This window comes from Aegilops tauschii, chromosome 5, assembly GCF_002575655.3.
Source record: "Aegilops tauschii subsp. strangulata cultivar AL8/78 chromosome 5, Aet v6.0, whole genome shotgun sequence".
Classification (NCBI taxonomy): Eukaryota; Viridiplantae; Streptophyta; class Magnoliopsida; order Poales; family Poaceae; genus Aegilops; species Aegilops tauschii.
In genome coordinates this window covers 135,343,812-135,365,519 of record NC_053039.3, presented here as the reverse complement: position 1 = coordinate 135,365,519, position 21,708 = coordinate 135,343,812, and positions in this window count along the sequence as shown.

Sequence of the window (21,708 nt, the reverse complement as noted above, 5' to 3'; positions counted from 1 at the left end):
TCTTGATTCGGCGGCATCGTGGGATGAAGCGGCCCGGACCGACCTTACACGTACGCTTACGTGAGACGGGTTCCACCGACTGACATGCACTAGTTGCATAAGGTGGCTAGCGGGTGTCTGTCTCTCCCACTTTAGTCGGATCGGATTTGATGATAAGGGTCCTTATGAAGGGTAAATAGAAATTGGCATATCACGTTGTGGTTTTGGCGTAGGTAAGAAACGTTCTTGCTAGAAACCTATAGCAGCCACGTAAAAACTTGCAACAACAATTAGAGGACGTCTAACTTGTTCTTGCAGCATATGCCATGTGATGTGATATGGCCAAAAGGATGTGATGAATGATATATGTGATGTATCAGATTGATCATGTTCTTGTAATAGGAATCACGACTTGCATGTCGATGAGTATGACAACCGCCAGGAGCCATAGGAGTTGTCTTAATTTATTGTATGACCTGCGTGTCAATGAAAACGCCATGTAATTAATTTACTTTATTGCTAACCGTTAGCCATAGTAGTAGAAGTAATAGTTGGCGAGACAACTTCATGAGGACACGATGATGGAGATCATGGTGTCATTCCGGTGACGATGATGATCATGGCGCCCCGAAGATGGAGATCAAAAGGAGCAAAATGATATTGGCCATATCATGTCACTATTTGATTGCATGTGATGTTTATCATGTTTTTACATCTTATTTGCTTAGAACGACGGTAGCTTAAATAAGATGATCCCTCATTAAAATTTCCAGAAAGTGTTCCCCCTAACTGTGCACCGTTGCGAAGGTTCGTTGTTTCGAAGCACCACATGATGATCGGGTGTGATAGATGCTAACGTTCGAATACAACGGGTGTAAGCCAGATTTACACATGCAAAACACTTAGGTTGACTTGACGAGCCTAGCATGTATAGACATGGCCTCGGAACACGAGAGACCCAAAGGTCGAACATGAGTCGTATAGTAGATACGATCAACATGGAGATGTTCACCGTTGATGACTAGTCCGTCTCACGTGATGATCGGACACGGCCTAGTCGATTCGGATAATGTATCACTTAGATGACTAGAGGGATGTCTATCTGAGTGGGAGTTCATTAAATAATTTGATTAGATGAACTTAATTATCATGAACTTAGTCTAAAAATCTTTACAATATGTCTTGTAGATCAAATGGCCCACACTAATGTTGCCCTCAACTTCAACGCGTTCCTAGAGAAAACCAAGCTGAAAGACGATCGTAGCAACTATACGGACTGGGTCCGTAACTTGAGGATCATCCTCATAGCTGCCAAGAAAGCATATGTCCTTGATGCACTGCTATGTGAAGCACCTGTTTTCCCAGCAACTCAAGATGTTATGAACGCCTGGCAGTCGCGTAGTGATGATTACTCCCTGGTTCAGTGCGGCATGCTTTATAGCTTAGAATCAGGGCTCCAAAAGCGTTTTGAGCAGCACGGAGCATATGAGATGTTCCAAGAGCTGAAAATGGTTTTCCAAGCTCATGCCCGATTCGAAAGATATGAAGTCTCCAACAAGTTCTACATTTGTAAGATGGAGGAGAATAGTTCTGTCAACGAGCACATACTCAAAATGTCTGGGTTGCACAACCGCTTGTCTCAGCTGGGAGTTAATCTCCCGGATGACGCGGTCATTGACAGAATCCTTCAGTCGCTTCCACCTAGCTACAAGAGCTTTGTGATGAATTTCAATATGCAGGGGATGGAGAAAACCATTCCTGAGGTATATTCAATGCTGAAATCAACGGAGGTGGAGATCAAAAAGGAACATCAAGTGTTGATGGTTAATAAAACCACTAGTTTCAAGAAAGGCAAGGGTAAGAAGAACTTGAAGAAGGACGGCAAGGGAGTTGCCGCGCCCGGTAAGCCAGTTGCCGAGAAGAAGACAAAGCATGGACCCAAACCTGAGACTGAGTGCTTTTATTGCAAGGGAAACGGTCACTGGAAGCGGAACTGCCCCAAGTACTTAGCGGATAAGAAGGCCGGAAATACCAAAGGTATATATGATATACATGTTATTGATGTGTACCTTACCAGCACTCGTAGTAGCTCCTGGGTATTTGATACCGGTGCTGTTGCTCATATTTGTAACTCAAAACAGGAGCTGCGGAATAAGCGGAAACTGGCGAAGGACGAGGTGACAATGCGCGTCGGGAATGGTTCCAAGGTCGATGTGATCGCTGTCGGCATGCTACCTCTACATTTACCTACGGGATTAGTTTTAAACCTCAATAATTGTTATTTAGTGCCAGCTTTGAGCATGAACATTGTATCTAGATCTCGTTTAATGCGAGATGGCTACTCATTTAAATCTGAGAATAATGGTTGTTCTATTTACATGAGAGATATGTTTTATGGTCATGCCCCGCTGGTCAATGGTTTATTCTTATTGAATCTTGAATGTGATGTTACACATATTCATAGTGTGAATGCCAAAAGATGTAAGGTTGATAATGATAGTCCCACATACTTGTGGCACTGCCGCCTTGGTCACATTGGTGTCAAACGCATGAAGAAACTCCATGCAGATGGACTTTTGGAGTCTCTTGATTATGAATCATTTGACACGTGCGAACCATGCCTCATGGGCAAAATGACCAAGACTTCGTTCTCCGGAACAATGGAGCGAGCAACCAACTTATTGGAAATCATACATACTGATGTGTGCCGTCCAATGAGTGTTGAGGCTCGCGGTGGTTATCGTTATGTCCTCACCCTCACTGATGACTTAAGTAGATATGGGTATGCCTACTTAATGAAACACAAGTCTGAGACCTTTGAAAAGTTCAAGGAATTTCAGAGTGAGGTTGAGAATCACAGGAAAATAAAGTTCTTACGATCAGATCGTGGAGGGGAATATTTGAGTCACGAATTTGGCACGCACTTAAGGAAATGTGGAATTGTTTCACAACTCATGCCGCTTGGAACACCTCAGCGTAATGGTTTGTCCGAACGTCGTAATCATACTCTGTTGGACATGGTGCGATCTATGATGTCTCTTACCGACCTACCGCTGTCATTTTGGGGTTATGCTTTAGAGACTGTCGCATTCACTTTAAATAGGGCTCCATCAAAATCCGTAGAGACGACACCGTATGAATTATGGTTTGGGAAGAAACCTAAGCTGTCGTTTCTGAAAGTTTGGGGATGCGATGCTTATGTCAAGAAACTTCAACCTGAGAAGCTCGAACCCAAGTCGGAAAAATGCGTCTTCATAGGATACCCTAAGGAAACTATTGGGTATACCTTCTACATCAGATCCGAAGGCAAGACCTTTGTTGCCAAGAATGGATCCTTTCTAGAGAAAGAGTTTATCTCGAAAGAAGTAAGTGGGAGGAAAGTAGAACATGATGAGGTACTGCCTCTTGAACCGGAAAGTAGCGCAGCTCAGGAAAATGTTTTTGTGGTGCCTGCACCGATTAGAGAGGAAGTTAATGATAATGATCATGAAACTTTGGATCAAGGTACTACTGAACTTTGTAGGTCCACGAGGACACGTTCCGCACCAGAGTGGTACGGCAACCCTATCCTGGAAATCATGTTGTTAGACAACGGTGAACCTTCGAACTATGAAGAAGCGATGGCGGGCCCAGATTCCAACAAATGGCTTGAAGCCATGAAATCCGAGATAGGATCCATGTATGAAAACGAAGTATGGACTTTGACAGACTTGCCCAATGATCGGCAAGCCATAAAGAACAAATGGATCTTTAAGAACAAGACAACCGCAGATGGAAATGTGACCATCTATAAGGCTGGACTTGTCGCTAAGGGTTATCGACAAGTTCAAGGGGTTGACTACGATGAGACCTTCTCACCCGTAGCGAAGCTGAAGTCCGTCCGAATCATGTTAGCAATTGCCGCATTCTATGATTATGAGATATGGCAAATGGACGTCAAAACGGCATTCCTTAATGGTTTCCTTAAGGAATAATTGTATATGATGCAGCCGGAAGGTTTTGTCGATCCTAAGAATGCTGACAAGGTATGCAAGCTCCAGCGCACAATCTATGGGCTGGTGCAAGCATCTCGGAGTTGGAACATTCACTTTGATGAGATGATCAAAGCGTTTGGGTTTACACAGACTTATGGAGAAGCTTGTGTTTACAAGAAAGTGAGTGGGAGCTCTGTAGCATTTCTCATATTATATGTGGATGACATACTATTGATGGGAAATGATATAGAATTCTTGGAAAGCATAAAGGCCTACTTGAATAAGTGTTTTTCAATGAAGGACCTTGGAGAAGTTGCTTACATATTAGGCATCAAGATCTATAGAGATAGATCGAGACGCCTCATTGGTCTTTCGCAAAGCACATACCTGTTGGAAATATGCCCTAGAGGCAATAATAAAATGGTTATTATTATATTTCCTTGTTCATGATAATTGTCTATTGTTCATGCTATAATTGTATTAACTGGAAACCGTAATACATGTGTGAATACATAGACCACAACATGTTCCTAGTAAGCCTCTAGTTGACTAGCTCGTTGATCAATAGATGGTTATGGTTTCCTGACCATGGACATTGGATGTCATTGATAACGGGATCACATCATTAGGAGAATGATGTGATGGACAAGACCCAATCCTAAGCATAGCACAAGATCGTGTAGTTCGTTTGCTAAGAGCTTTTCTAATGTCAAGTATCATTTCCTTAGACCATGAGATTGTGCAACTCCCGGATACTGTAGGAACGCTTTGGGTGTACCAAACGTCACAACGTAACTGGGTGGCTATAAAGGTGCACTACAGGTATCTCCGAAAGTGTCTGTTGGGTTGGCACGAATCGAGACTGGGATTTGTCACTCCGTATGACGGAGAGGTATCTCTGGGCCCACTCGGTAATGCATCATCATAATGAGCTCAATGTGACTAATGAGTTAGCCACAGGATCATGCGTTACGGAACGAGTAAAGAGACTTGCCGGTAACAAGATTGAACGAGGTATTGGGATACCGACGATCGAATCTCGGGCAAGTAACATACCGATAGACAAAGGGAATTGTATACGGGATTGATTGAATCCTCGACATCGTGGTTCATCCGATGAGATCATCATGGAACATGTGGGAGCCAATATGGGTATCCAGATCTCGCTATTGGTTATTGGCCGGAGAGGTGTCTCGGTCATGTCTGCATGGTTCCCGAACCCGTAGGGTCTACACACTTAAGGTTCAGTGACGCTAGAGTTGTTATGGGAAATAGTATGTGGTTACCGAAGGTTGTTCGGAGTCCCGGATGAGATCCCGGACATGACGAGGAGCTCCGGAATGGTCCGGAGGTGAAGATCGGTATATTGGACGAAGGGTATTGGAGTCCGGAATTGTTCCGAGGGTACCAGGCTATGGCCAGCATGTCCGAAAGGGGTTTCGGAGGCCCCGGCAAGCGTTGGGGGGCCTTATGGGCCAAGGGGAAGGGGCAAACCAGCCCACTAAGGGGCTGTGCGCGCCTCCCAACCCCTCTCACGTAACCAGGAGAGGTGGGGGCGCCACCCCTAGGGCAGCCGCCCCTCCCGGCTTGGGGGGCAAGTTTCCTAAGGGGGTGGGGGCGCCCAAACCCATCTAGGGTTTCCCCTGTGGCCGCTGCCCCTCCCCTAGGGAACCCTAGGGCACCTCCTCCACCCCCCTTCCCCCTATATATAGTGAGGGAGAGAGAGGGCAGCCGCACCCCTGGCCTGGCGCACCCCTCTCCTCCTCCAACTCCTCCTCCTCCTCCGTAGTGCTTAGCGAAGCTCTGCCGGAGAACCACGGGCTCCATCGCCACCACGCCGTCATGCTGCTGGAGTTCTCCCTCAACTTCTCCTCTCCCCTTGCTGGATCAAGAAGGAGGAGACGTCCCCGGGCTGTACGTGTGTTGAACGCGGAGGCGCCGTCCATTCGGCGCTATATCGGATCTTCCGCGATTTGAATCGCCGCGAGTACGACTCCATCAACCGCGTTCTTGTAACGCTTCCGCTTAGCGATCTTCAAGGGTATGAAGATGCACTCCCTCTCTCTCGTTGCTAGCATCTCCTAGATTGATCTTGGTGACACGTAGGAAAATTTTGAATTATTGCTACGTTACCCAACAGTGGCATCATGAGCTAGGTCTATGCGTAGATTCTATGCACGAGTAGAACACAAAGTAGTTGTGGGCGATGATTTGTTCAATTTGCTTGCCGTTACTAGTCTTATCTTGATTCGGCGGCATTGTGGGATGAAGCGGCCCGGACCGACCTTACACGTACTCTTACGTGAGACAGGTTCAACCGACTGACATGCACTTGATGCATAAGGTGGCTAGCGGGTGTCTGTCTCTCCCACTTTAGTCGGATCGGATTCGATGAAGAGGGTCCTTATGAAGGGTAAATAGCAATTGGCATATCACCGTTGTGGCTTTTGCGTAGGTAAGAAACGTTCTTGCTAGAAACCCATAGCAGCCACGTAAAACATGCAACAACAATAGAGGACGTCTAACTTGTTTTTGCAGGGTATACTATGTGATGTGATATGGCCAAAAGGATGTGATGAATTATATATATGTGATGTATGAGACTGATCATGTTCTTGTAATAGGAATCACGACTTGCATGTCGATGAGTATGACAACCGGTAGGAGCCATAGGAGTTGTCTTAATTTATTGTATGACCCGCGTGTCAATGAAAAACGCCATGTAATTACTTTACTTTATTGCTAACCGTTAGCCATAGTAGTAGAAGTAATAGTTGGCGAGAAAACTTCATGAAGACACGATGATGGAGATCTTGATGATGGAGATCATGGTGTCATGCCGGTGACGAAGGTGATCATGCCGCGCCTCGAAGATGGAGATCAAAGGCGCAAGATGATATTGGCCATATCATGTCACTTTATGATTTGCATGTGATGTTTGTCATGTTACATCTTATTTGTTTAGAACGACGGTAGCATAAATAAGATGACCCCTCACTAAAATTTCAAGAGATGTGTTCCCCCTAACTGTGCACCGTTGCGAAGGTTCGTTGTTTCGAAGCACCACGTGATGATCGGGTGTGATAGATTCTAACGTTTGCATACAACGGGTGTAAGCCAGATTTACACATGCGAAACACTTAGGTTGACTTGACGAGCCTAGCATGTACAGACATGGCCTCGGAACACAAGAGATCGAAAGGTCGAACATGAGTCGTATAGTAGATACGATCAACATGGAGATGTTCACTGTTGATGACTAGTCCATCTCACGTGATGATCGGACACGGTCTAGTCGATTCGGATCATGTATCACTTAGATGACTAGAGGGATGTCTATCTAAGTGGGAGTTTATTAAATAATCAGATGAACTTAATTATCATGAACATAGTCAAAAGGTTTTTGCAAATTATGTCATAGCTTACGCTTTGGTTCTACTGTTTAAGATATGTTCCTAGAGAAAATTTAGTTGAAAGTTGATAGTAGAAATTATGCGGACTGGGTCCGTAAACTGAGGATTATCCTCATTGCTGCGCAGAAGGCTTATGTCCTTAATGCACCGCTCGGTGTGTGAACCTCGAGCGTCGTCTGTGGATGTTGCGAACATCTGACATACACGTTTTGATGACTACGTGATAGTTCAGTGCGTAATGCTAACGGTTTAGAATTGAGGCGCCAAAGACGTTTTTGAAACGTCGCAGAACATATGAGATGTTCCAAAGACTGAAATTGGGATTTCAGACTAGTGCCCACGTCAAGAGGTATGAGACCTCTGACAAGTTTCTTAAGCCTGCAAACTAAGGGAGAAAAGCTCAATCGTTGAGCATGTGCTCAGATTGTCTGAGTACTACAATCGCTTGAATCGAGTGGGAGTTAATCTTCCAGATGAGATAGTGATGGTTCTCCATAGTCACTGCCACCAAGCTATTAGAGCTTCGTGATGAACTATAACATATCAGGGATAGACATGATGATCCTTGAGCAACTCGCGATGTTTGACACCGCGAAAGTAGAAATCAAGTAGGAGCATCAATTGTTGATGGTTAGTAACACCACTAGTTTCAAGAAGGGCAAGGGAAAGAAGGGATACTTCATGAAACGGCAAATCAGTTGCTGCTCTAGTGAAGAAACCCAAGGTTGAACCCAAACCCGAGACTAAGTGCTTATGTAATGAGGGGAACGGTCACTGAAGCAGAACTACCCTATATACTTAGTAGATGATTGTAACATCCCAAATTTTCAATTTGGAATGTTATACATAGATCATCATTTGCATATCATGTTTTGTTGCATTTTGACAAATCCTCGATAAATCCTAAGCAACTCAAGGACCCTCGGAGAGAGTTGGGGATTTTCTCGAATTTTTAAATTTGATTTTTCCAACGAGGATTGTGGTTTTAATTATTTTTCTCTCCGGAAAAGTATTTCAATTTTAAATAAACGAGAGGAGAAAATATGACTTCTCCAAAACAATTGAAATACTGGAGGAAAAATGTTAAAAAAATTATTTGGAATTTATTTGGATTTTATTTGCAATTTTTATTGCATTAAAATTATTGCATGTTCTCAAAATATTTATTTTTGATTTTAAAAATGTTCACCCTATTCTAGATTTTCTAACTAGACGGGGAAAATTTATTTCATATTTTTCTGATATTTATTTATTTTTCTACGCAATATTTTCCGCGGAACCTTAAAAAAAAACGCGCCCGCGCCGACTGGGCCAAAGGCCCAGCCGACGGCCCGAGCCCCGTCGCCCCTCTCCTCTCTCCCCACGACGCCGCCGCCGCCTCCCCAAGCACCTCGGACCCCCCTTCCATAAATAGGACCCCCCCTCTCTTTCCTCACCACCGCGGCCGGAGGAGCCCCGCCGTCGCCCGCATCACACCCGCCGCCGCCGCCACCGGGAGCGCCGGAGCCGCCGCCCCTCGCCGCCGGAGCCCCCCCGAGCCGCCGCCCCTCGCGCCCGAGCCCCGCCGCCGGAGCCTCGCCGGAGCCCCGACGAGGTACTGTCGCCGGCCGTCTTCGTTGTTGACCGGTTTTCTGTAAAAAAAAACCCTTTTGTTAAAAAAAAAAACCTAGATCGGTTTTTTTTGGTTTTCTTATTTCGCGAGCGTTCACCGAACCGTTCGTTTTGACGAACGCGTTCGTCGGTTTTTCTCTGTTAACGAACGTCCGTTATTTAACCGTTCGTCCGTTTTTCTTTTTCGTCGGATTTTCTCGTTATTTTCTCAGATTCGATTTCTGATCGAATTTTCGAATCTGTTTAACTTCTCGCTCGTTTATCGGAATCAGGCGATTCAAGCGCCCAGAGTTTCGTCTCGAAATTCTCTTTCCGTTTAACCTACTCAAACAAGTTTTTGCTACAGTAAAATTTGACCTAGATCCAGATTAGCAAACGAAGTTTCTTTCTTTCGCCGTTTGACTTTCGTTGCTTCTTTCAAGTTGATTCTTTTTGCAAACCGGGGTTCTTAAGTTGAACTTTCTGGTTGGATCTTTCATTCGAATTTTACCTGTGCATTAGATGAGTGCTGATTGTATGCTTGTTTGTTTGCGATAGAGTACCCGGAGTGTGCCGCTTGTTACTTCGACTCGCTAGGTTTTTCGGATCATCAGCAAGGCAAGTAACACTTTGATCATACCCGTTCATACCCAGTTTTCATTGCATTAGATCTATTTTCCTCAAACACATTGCATGATTAGGATCTAAATAAAATGTGGGTATTGGGAAGTAGTTGAGGTAGTACCTATTACCTGTTTCATTTATCAAACCCTTGGGAGTTACTTCTACGTTGCTATTATATTGCCATGCTATGCTCGTAGACGTGGATTGGGTTTGAGTGATATTCATGACAGATGTGAGATGTTTAATAATGGTTCAACTTAAGGTGGCAACTAAAACTCACATCTGGGTGGATTGAGGCACCTGGAGAACCCAGTGTTGTCTGTATGTATAAGGTCCGCCACCCAGGCTCAAAGGGATCATAAGATTATTCATGCTAGAAACTTCCGTGTGCAGCCACAAGCTATTATGGGCTCTAGCATAGCTGAGTAGGTTACAGGATCTCTTGAAGAGGTGGACTAGCAGATGTAGGGGAAAGTAGGTGTACCGGTCCATCCAGAGTAGAGAGTGATTGTTTCTGAAAGACTGTGTCTCGGTCATCCGTTTCTCAAACATCATGTAGTGCGAGAATCAAGCGGAGGAGATCGAGTCTTGTGGGGAAAAGTGCACAAACCTCTGCAGAGTGTACAAACTGATCATGATTAGCCGTGTCCCCGGTTATGGACAACTTGAGTATCTAGTATCTGGATTATCATTTGAATCTCATCACCGTGATACTTATAATTAATTTTGTTGGGTTAATGATGTTACTTAATTGGGATTGAGTTGGAGGTACCTTCTCAATGTTTCAACCACCATGATAGTTAAATAAAATTTATTCCTTTGCAGTAGGATAAAATTGGCTTTTCGCAAAACTGTAACCATAGAGCCTTTCCACCAGCCATATATGCATATAGTATAGCATTATTATTGTTCATTGCTCTCTATGTGTTACTTTGCCAGCATATTCTATGTGCTGACCCGTTTTCGGGCTGCAACGTTTCATGTTGCAGACTTTTCAGACGACGAGTAAGGTGCCTTAGGTCGTGGTCTTATACTCAGTGATGCCGCTGGAGTTGATGGACTCACTTATCTTCCAAGTCTTCCGCTGTTATCGTTATTAGATGGCCTTAAGCCATGTTATTCATACTTAATCTCTTCAGAGATATTCGATGTAATAAGTGTGTGATTGCTACTCTGTTATAAATCCTCCATTTGTACTGTGCGTGTCAGCATTACTGATCCAGGGATGACACTGGTGCACAGCAGCACAGACCATTTGAGGTCTGGTCGCTACAAAGTTGGTATCAGAGCACACGCTGACTGTAGGACACGACCACTAAGCTTAAGCCCTAGAAAACTTCTCTCTTCTCATTTCTGACCCCTCTCCACTTTCTACTCTTTTAGGAACGGCGAATGCAAGGAGCAAGTTCATGCAACCAGATGAAGATACGCCGTTTGGACGACATTTGAAGGAAGTCACCAAGTACTTGAACATAGGAATACCAAGCGACACCGGAACCTACAACGCCGCATTACCTGAAGAGGAGAGCTGGAAGATTCAAGTTATCATTCCAGGAAGGATGTTTAGTGCTATGAGATTTGTTTTCGAAGCACCCATTTGGAGCTTAGGGAATAGCATGGCCGCACACATCGCCATGGGACGCATTGGAGAAGTCTATCACCAGGAGCTTAAGGATACAATTTACCAAATTTGTGGACGTCAAGACGCGCAATGGGAGATGATCAAGACCAAGAAGGATGGATCAATTGCAGCTTTCATCCAGGAGCAGAACCAACATATTCGACGCCAGGAGAATCAGATGTGCACGGACAAGGAAGAACTGAAGAAGGCATTCACGAAGATCAAGGAGCTCCAAGAAGAACTCAAGGCTACACGCGAAGATTATTTGGAGGAAATCAACGCACTAGTAGGGAAGATTGACGACCTGGAGAATAAGATTGGAGCATTCGTGGGAAATCCAGTGCCAAAAGCAGAAGTCAACGAATGCACTTGTCCGGATAACTACATCATCATCGACGACACCGACTCGGAACCAAGTGAAGACGAATGGATTGATGAAGCTGGGGCAGACATCATGGAGTCTTCAACGGATCAGAATTTTTTAGTAGACCACCATATCAGTAGTAGTTTTTCCCCCATTTAGTAGTATAGCTCAAGCACTTTGTAACGCTAGTTAGATCGATTGTTTTGCCTTGTTTGGATTGATTGAGCGATATTGATTGAATTTGTCTGATGAGCATATGGGTAGTGTTTTCTCTCTAGACCTCATTCTATTCTTAATTCTCATCTTTTCTAAACCTATCAGATGCCTCCGAGACGCGACACCGGATTTGTTTTCCCGCCAGAGATCACCCAGTTGATTCAGCAACAGAATGCCCTGATGCAAGTGTTAGTTCAGAACAAAGGCAACAACAACAACAACAACAACAACCCACCGCCACCACCACCTGTTGACCACTTAGCCCGTTTCTTAAGGCTAAACCCGCCGGTGTTTTCCAGTAGCACCGAGCCGATTGTAGCAGATGATTGGCTCCGCAAAGTTGGAAGGGAGTTGACCACTGCAGGATGCACAGATGCGGAAAGAGTGCGTTTTGCCGCACATCAGCTTGATGGACCCGCAACATCATGGTGGGAGAATTATACAGCCACGCACCCTATTGACACTGTCACATGGGACCAGTTTCAGCAAGCTTTCCGTACAGCTCATGTTTCAGCAGGAGCTATGGCTATGAAGAAGCGTGAGTTTCGCAACCTACGCCAAGGAGGACGCACCGTAGGCCAGTATGTGGAGGATTTCAGTAAGTTAGCACGTTATGCACCAGATGACGTTGCTACAGATGCTGCCAAGCAGGAGAAATTCTTAGAAGGACTGAATGATGAGCTGAGTATGCAGTTGATGGTAGCAACTTTCAACAACTACCAGGAGCTGGTAGATAGAGCTCTCATGATTGAAGGGAAGCAACAACAGATTGAAAACCGCAAGAGGAAGTATGGACAAGGGAAGTACAATTCTGGAGCCCAGCAGAAGCCACGATTTACCCCGAAGCCGGGAGGACAGTTTCAGCATACCCATGGAGGAGGTAGTTCGCACAACCATAATGGCCCCAAGATTGGTAATGGGAATGGAGGAGGAAACAGACAGAACCGCACCAACCCATCTACCCCAACCAAGAGAGATCTAAGTCACATTACCTGTTTCAAGTGCCAGAAGACGGGACATTACGCTACCGATTGTCCCGAAGCCCAAAATGGAAATGGCAATGGAAGCTCTGGGAAGAAGCCGAACCCGTTCAACAAAGGACATGTGAACCACGTGAGCGTGGAGGAGGTTGAAGCTCAGCCTGATGCAGTAATAGGTAAGTTTTTGGTTAAGTCATTTACTGCAACTGTTCTTTTCGATACTGGTGCATCACATTCATACATATCAAGGGGATTCGTAAACAAGTTTAAGATGTCCACCCAAGTTCTCAAAACCCCTATGTTAGTAACCTCGCCAGGAGCAGAGTATATGGCCACCCAAGGATGTTTTCAGATACCGTTGGCCATTGGAAGGCATGTTTTCCCCTCAGACCTCATTGTTTTGGAATCACAGGGTTTGGATGTGATTTTGGGAATGGATTGGCTATCGTTGTATGGAGGAAACATCGATTGTGCCAGCAAGACTATTTTGCTTACCACCCCGGAAGGAAAAAGGATCAAGTATGTATCCAGGCATATGCCGAAGAGGACTCAAGTGAATTCCTTATCAGGAGTTGTACAGGAGGAAGTACCAGTGGTGAAGGATTATCCGGATGTATTTCCAGAAGAGTTGCCAGGCATGCCACCAGATAGAGACATTGAGTTCTTGATTGAACTTTTGCCAGGCACAGGGCCAATATCTAAGAGACCGTACAGGATGCCCGCAAAGGATTTGGAGGAAATTAAGAAGCAGATCAAGGAGTTACTGGATAAAGGCTATATTCGCCCAAGTTCGTCACCTTGGGGATCACCAGTACTTCTAGTAGAGAAGAAAGATGGATCATTAAGGATGGTTGTTGATTACCGAGGATTGAATGAAGTGACCATCAAAAACAAGTACCCACTGCCGATGATCAATGATTTGTTTGACCGCTTGCAAGGAGCTAAAGTATTTTCCAAGATCGATCTACGATCAGGGTACCATCAGTTAAAGATTCGAGAGCAGGATATACCTAAGACGGCATTTACCACCAGATATGGATTGTATGAGTATACCGTTATGTCATTTGGACTGACTAACGCACCTGCCTATTTCATGAACCTGATGAACAAAAAGTTTATGGAGTTTTTGGATAAGTTCGTCGTGGTGTTCATTGATGATATTTTAATCTTTTCCAAGGATGAAGAAGAGCATGAGGAGCATTTGCGATTGGTACTTGAGAAGCTCAGAGAACATCAGTTATATGCCAAGTTCAGCAAATGTGAGTTTTGGTTGAAGGAAGTTGGATTCCTTGGACATGTTATTTCTGGAGAAGGAATAGCAGTAGACCCTGCCAAGGTTGACACAGTGACAAGTTGGGAATCGCCCACTACAGTTGGAGAAATCCGGAGTTTTCTTGGACTTGCAGGATACTACCGGAGATTTATCGAGAATTTCTCAAGGATTGCTAAGCCCATGACTGAGCTATTGAAGAAGGACACGAAATTCGATTGGACTAAGGAATGTGAAGATAGTTTCCAAGAATTGAAGAAACGATTGGTTACATCACCAGTGTTGATTCTGCCTGATCAACGCAAGGACTATGAAGTTTATTGCGACGCTTCTCGTCGAGGACTTGGAGCAGTGCTTATGCAGGAAGGAAGAGTTGTTTCGTATGCTTCACGACAACTTAAACCCCATGAGAAGAATTATGCTACGCATGATTTGGAATTAGCAGCCGTGGTGCATGCATTGAAGACATGGAGACATTTTCTCATCGGAAACCATTGTGAGGTGTACACGGATCACAAGAGTTTGAAGTACATTTTCACGCAGAAGGAGTTAAACCTCAGACAGAGGAGATGGTTGGAGCTCATCAAAGACTATGATATGAGATTGCATTATCACCCTGGAAAGGCTAACGTAGTAGCAGACGCGTTGAGCTGCAAGAGTCATGTCAACACCCTCATGACAGGAGAATTACCTCAGGAGTTAGCCGAGGACCTACGTGAGCTATGTTTGGAGATAGTCCCTAGAGGCTATTTAGCGGCATTGGAGATTCAGTCTACCTTGATGGAAAGGATCAGAGAAGCTCAGAAGACAGACAAGGAGATTGAAGAGATAAAGGAGAAGATGAGCAAAGGAAAAGCCAAGGGATTTCGTGAGGATGAGCACGATACCTTATGGTTTGAGGACCGTGTATATGTGCCAAATGATCCGGAGATCAGGAAGTTGATTTTGCAAGAAGCCCATGATTCACCATACTCGATACACCCAGGGAATACCAAGATGTATTTGGATTTGAAAAATACTTTCTGGTGGACCGAAATGAAGAAGGATATTGCAGAGTATGTAGCAGTTTGCGATGTATGTCAGAGAGTGAAGGCAGAGCATCAGAAGCCAGCAGGATTGCTACAGCCATTGCCGATACCCGAATGGAAGTGGGATAAAATAGGCATGGATTTTATCACGGGATTACCCAGGACTCGTTCAGGCTATGACTTGATATGGGTTGTAGTCGACCGTTTGACGAAAGTGGCTCATTTCATTCCAGTGAAGACCACTTACACCAGTGCTAAGTTGGCAAAGATATACATGACCAGGATAGTATGTTTGCATGGAGTTCCGAGGACCATTGTATCAGACAGAGGAACCCAATTTACCTCGAAGTTTTGGAAGCAGCTACATGAAACGTTGGGAACCAGGCTGGAATTTAGTACAGCATTTCACCCGCAGACAGATGGACAGACCGAGAGAGTCAACCAGATTTTGGAGGACATGTTGAGAGCATGTGCGCTAGATTACGGATCTAGTTGGGACAACAATTTGCCATATGCAGAGTTTTCATATAACAACAGTTATCAAACCAGTTTGAAGATGGCCCCTTTCGAAGCTTTGTACGGAAGGAGGTGTAGAACACCGTTGTTGTGGGACGAAGTTGGAGACCGTCAGTTGTTTGGACCATATTTGATTAAGGAGTCTGAACAGAAAGTAAGGATGATTCGCGATAGGCTCAAGGTAGCCCAGTCCAGGCAGAAGAGTTATGCTGATTCTAAACGCAAGGAGACAGTTCACGAAGTCGGAGACAGAGTGTATCTTCGAGTATCACCACTTCGAGGAGTAAAGCGCTTTGTAGTTAAGGGAAAGTTAGCGCCTCGTTTTATCGGACCATACAGAGTGTTGGAACGTATGGGAGAAGTTGCCTATAAGCTGAAATTGCCCGAAGGATTGTCTGGAGTACATGATGTATTTCATGTTTCACAGTTGAAGAAGTGCCACGCAGAGATGGCTGAGATACCACTGAGAGATACCGTGCCACTGGAAGCGATTCAGTTGGAAAGTGATTTGACCTATGAGGAGAAACCAGTTAAGATTCTCGAGTATGCCAGCCGAGTTACCCGCAGCAAGGTTATCAAGTTTTGCAAAGTCTAGTGGAGTCACCACACGGAGGATGAAGCCACCTGGGAGCGAGAGGAAGATCTACGGAAAAACCACTCCCACCTGTTTTCTAGCCAACCCGAATCTCGAGGGCGAGATTCATCTTAAGGGGGGTAGGTTTGTAACATCCCAAATTTTCAATTTGGAATGTTATACATAGATCATCATTTGCATATCATGTTTTGTTGCATTTTGACAAATCCTCGATAAATCCTAAACAACTCAAGGACCCTCGGAGAGAGTTGGGGATTTTCTCGAATTTTTAAATTTGATTTTTCCAACGAGGATTGTGGTTTTAATTATTTTTCTCTCCGGAAAAGTATTTCAATTTTAAATAAACGAGAGGAGAAAATATGACTTCTCCAAAACAATTGAAATACTGGAGGAAAAATGTTAAAAACATTATTTGGAATTTATTTGGATTTTATTTGCAATTTTTATTGCATTAAAAATATTGCATGTTTTCAAAATATTTATTTTTGATTTAAAAAATGTTCACCCTATTCTAGATTTTCTAACTAGACGGGAAAAATTTATTTCATATTTTTCTGATTTTTATTTATTTTTCTATGCAATATTTTCCGCGGAACCTTTAAAAAAAAACGCGCCCGCGCCGACTGGGCCAAAGGCCCAGCCGACGGCTCGAGCACCGTCGCCCCTCTCCTCTCTCCCCACGACGCCGCCGCCGGAGTCCGTCCCGGACACGGGAGCCGCCGCCGCCTCGGGTGCCCCCTTCCCCAAGCACCTCGGACCCCCCCTTCCATAAATAGGACCCCCCCTCTCTTTCCTCACCACCGCCGCCGGAGGAGCCCCGCCGCCGCCCGCATCACACCCGCCGCCGCCGCCGTTTGCCTTGCCGCCGCCGCCGCCCCTCGCCGCCGGAGCCCCCCCGAGCCGCCGCCCCTCGCGCCCGAGCCCCGCCGCCGGAGCCTCGCCGGAGCCCCGACGAGGTACTGTCGCCGGCCGTCTTCGTTGTTGACCGGTTTTCTGTAAAAAAAAAACCCTTTTGTTTAAAAAAAAAAACCCTAGATCAGTTTTTTTGGTTTTCTTATTTCACGAGCGTTCACCGAACCGTTCGTTTTGACGAACGCGTTCGTCGGTTTTTCTCTGTTAACGAACGTCCGTTATTTAACCGTTCGTCCGTTTTTCTTTTTCGTCGGATTTTCTCGTTATTTTCTCAGATTCGATTTCTGATCGAATTTTCGAATCTGTTTAACTTCTCGCTCGTTTATCGGAATCAGGCGATTCAAGCGCCCAGAGTTTCGTCTCGAAATTCTCTTTCCGTTTAACCTACTCAAACAAGTTTTTGCTACAGTAAAATTTGACCTAGATCCAGATTAGCAAACGAAGTTTCTTTCTTTCGCCGTTTGACTTTCGTTGCTTCTTTCAAGTTGATTCTTTTTGCAAACCGGAGTTCTTAAGTTGAACTTTCTGGTTGGATCTTTCATTCGAATTTTAGCTGTGCATTAGATGAGTGCTGATTGTATGCTTGTTTGTTTGCGATAGAGTACCCGGAGTGTGCCGCTTGTTACTTCGACTCGCTAGGTTTTTCGGATCATCAGCAAGGCAAGTAACACTTTGATCATACCCGTTCATACCCAGTTTTCATTGCATTAGAACTGTTTTCCTCAAACACATTGCATGATTAGGATCTAAATAAAATGTGGGTATTGGGAAGTAGTTGAGGTAGTACCTATTACCTGTTTCATTTATCAAACCCTTGGGAGTTACTTCTACGTTGCTATTATATTGCCATGCTATGCTCGTAGACGTGGATTGGGTTTGAGTGATATTCATGACAGATGTGAGATGTTTAATAATGGTTCAACTTAAGGTGGCAACTAAAACTCACATCTGGGTGGATTGAGGCACCTGGAGAACCCAGTGTTGTCTGTATGTATAAGGTCCGCCACCCAGGCTCAAAGGGATCATAAGATTATTCATGCTAGAAACTTCCGTGTGCAGCCACAAGCTATTATGGGCTCTAGCATAGCTGAGTAGGTTACAGGATCTCTTGAAGAGGTGGACTAGCAGATGTAGGGGAAAGTAGGTGTACCGGTCCATCCAGAGTAGAGAGTGATTGTTTCTGAAAGACTGTGTCTCGGTCATCCGTTTCTCAAACATCATGTAGTGCGAGAATCAAGCGGAGGCGATCGAGTCTTGTGGGGAAAAGTGCACAAACCTCTGCAGAGTGTACAAACTGATCATGATTAGCCGTGTCCCCGGTTATGGACAACTTGAGTATCTAGTATCTGGATTATCATTTGAATCTCATCACCGTGATACTTATAATTAATTTTGTTGGGTTAATGATGTTACTTAATTGGGATTGAGTTGGAGGTACCTTCTCAATGTTTCAACCACCATGATAGTTAAATAAAATTTATTCCTTTGCAGTAGGATAAAATTGGCTTTTCGCAAAACTGTAACCATAGAGCCTTTCCACCAGCCATATATGCATATAGTATAGCATTATTATTGTTCATTGCTCTCTATGTGTTACTTTGCCAGCATATTCTATGTGCTGACCCGTTTTCGGGCTGCAACGTTTCATGTTGCAGACTTTTCAGACGACGAGTAAGGTGCCTTAGGTCGTGGTCTTATACTCAGTGATGCCGCTGGAGTTGATGGACTCACTTATCTTCCAAGTCTTCCGCTGTTATCGTTATTAGATGGCCTTAAGCCATGTTATTCATACTTAATCTCTTCGGAGATATTCGATGTAATAAGTGTGTGATTGCTACTCTGTTATAAATCCTCCATTTGTACTGTGCGTGTCAGCATTACTGATCCAGGGATGACACTGGTGCACAGCAGCACAGACCATTTGAGGTCTGGTCGCTACAATGATAAGGCAGGCAAGGTCGACAGAAGTATATTGGATATACATTATATTAATGTGTACTTTACTAGTACTCCTAGTAGCACCAGGGTATTAGATACCGGTTCGGTTGCTAAGTGTTGGTAACTCGAAATAAAAGGCTACGGAATAAACGGAGACTTGCTAAAGGTGAGATGACGATATGTGTTGGAAGTGTTTCCAAGGTTGATGTAATCAAACATCGTATGCTCCCTCTACCATCGGGATTGGTATTAAACCTAAATAATTGTTATTTGGTGTTTGCGTTGAGCATAGACATGATTGGATTATGTTTATCGCAATACGGTTATTCATTTAAGGAGAATAATGGTTACTCTGTTTATTTGAATAATACCTTCAATGGTCTTGCACCTAAAATGAATGTTTATTGGATCACGATCGTAGTGATACACATGTTCATGCCAAAAGATATAAAATAGTAATGATAGTACCACATACTTGTGGCACTGTCATTTGAGTCATATTGGTATAAAACGCATGAAGAAGCTCCATGTTGATGGATCTTTGGACTCACTCGTTTTTGAAAAGATTGAGACATGCGAACCATGTCTATTGGTAGATATGCATGAAGAAACTCCATACAGATGGATTGTTTGGACTCACTTGATTTTGAAACACTTGAGACATGCAAATCATAACACATGGGCAAGATGACTGAAAGGCCTCGTTTTCAGTAAGATGGAACAAGAAAGCAACTTGTTGGAAGTAATACATTTTGATGTGTGCAGTCCAATGAGTGCTGAGGCACGCAGTGGATATCGTTATGTTCTTACTTCATAGATGATTTGAGTAGATGCTGAGTATATTTACTTGATGAAACACAAGTCTGAATTATTGAAAGGTTCAAGTAATTTCAGAGTGAAGTTGAAGGTCGTCGTGACAAGAGGATAAAATGTCTGTGATATGATCATAGAGATGAATATCTGAGTTACGAGTTTGGCACACAATTAAGACATTGTGGAAATTGTTTCACAACTAATGCCGCCTGGAACACCATAGTCTGATGGTGTGTCCGAACATCATAACTGCACCCTATTGGATATGGTGCATACCATGATGTCTCTTATCGAATTACCACTATCGTTTATGGGCTAGGCATTAGAGACAACCGCATTCACTTTAAATAGGGCACCACGCAATTCCGTTGAGACGACACCGTATGAACTATGGTTTAGAGAAACCTAAGCTGTTGTTTCTTAAAAGTTTGGGGCTGCGACGATTATGTGAAAAAGTTTCAGGCTGATAAGCTCGAACCCAAAGCGGATAAATGCATCTTCATAGAATACCCAAAACAGTTGGGTATACCTCCTATTTCAGATCTGGAAGCAAAAGTGATTGTTTCTAGAAACGGGTCCTTTCTCAAGGAAAAGTTTCTCTCGAAAGAATTGAGTGGGAGGATGGTGGAGACTTGATGGGGTTATTGAACTGTCACTTCAACTAGTGTGTAGCAGGGCACAAGAAGTTGTTCCTGTGGCACCTACACCAATTGAAGTGGAAGCTTATGATAGTGATCATGAAACTTCGGATCAAGTCACTACCAAACCTCGTAGGACGACAAGGATGCGTACTACTTCAGAGTGGTACGTAATCCTGTCTTGGAAGTCATGTTGCTAGACAACAATGAACCTACGAGCTATGGAGAAGCGATGGTGGGCCCAGATTCCGACGAATGGCTCGAGGCCATAAAATCCGAGAGAGGATCCATGTATAAAAAAACAAAGTATAGACTTTGGAAGAACTACTTGATGGTCGCAAGGCTGTTGGGTGCAGATGGATTTTAAAAGGAAGACGGACAATGATGGTAAGTGTCACCATTTAGAAAGCTCGACTTGTCGTTAAGATGTTTTCCGACAAGTTCAAGGAGTTGACTGCGATGAGACTTTCTCACTCGTAGCGATGCTAAGAGTCTGTTGGAATTATATTAGCAGTTACTGCATTATTTATGAAATCTTGCAGATAGGATGTCAAAACATTGTTTCCTCGACGATTTTCTTGAGGAAAGGTTGTATGTGATACAACCAGAAGTTTTTGTCAATCCTGAAAGATGCTAACAAGTATGCAAAGCTCCAGCAATCCTTCTAAGGACTGGAGTAAGCATCTCGGAGTTGGAATGTACGCTTTGATGAGATGATCAAAGATTTTGGGTTTATACAAAGTTTATGAGAAACTTGTATTTCCAAAGAAGTGAGTGGGAGCACTATAGAATTTTTGATGAGTATATGTTGTTAACATATTGTTGATCAGAAATGATGTAGAATTTCTGGAAAGCATACAGGGTTATTTGAAAAGTGTTTTTCAATGGAAAACCTGGATTAAGCTACTTGAACATTGAGCATCAAGATCTATAAGGATAGATCAAAAACGCTTAATAGTACTTTCAAATGAATACATACCGTGACAAGATTTTGAAGGAGTTCAAAATAGATCAGCAAAGAAGGAGTTCTTGGCTGTGTTACAAGGTGTGAGTATTGAGTAAGACTCAAGACCTGACCACGGCAGAAGAGAGAGAAAGGACGAAGGTCGTCCCCTATGCTTTAGACGTAGGCTCTACAGTATGCTATGCTGTGTACCGCACCTGAAGTGTGCCTTGCCATGAATTAGTCAAGGGGTACAAGAGTGATCCAGGATTGGATCACATGACAGCGGTCGAA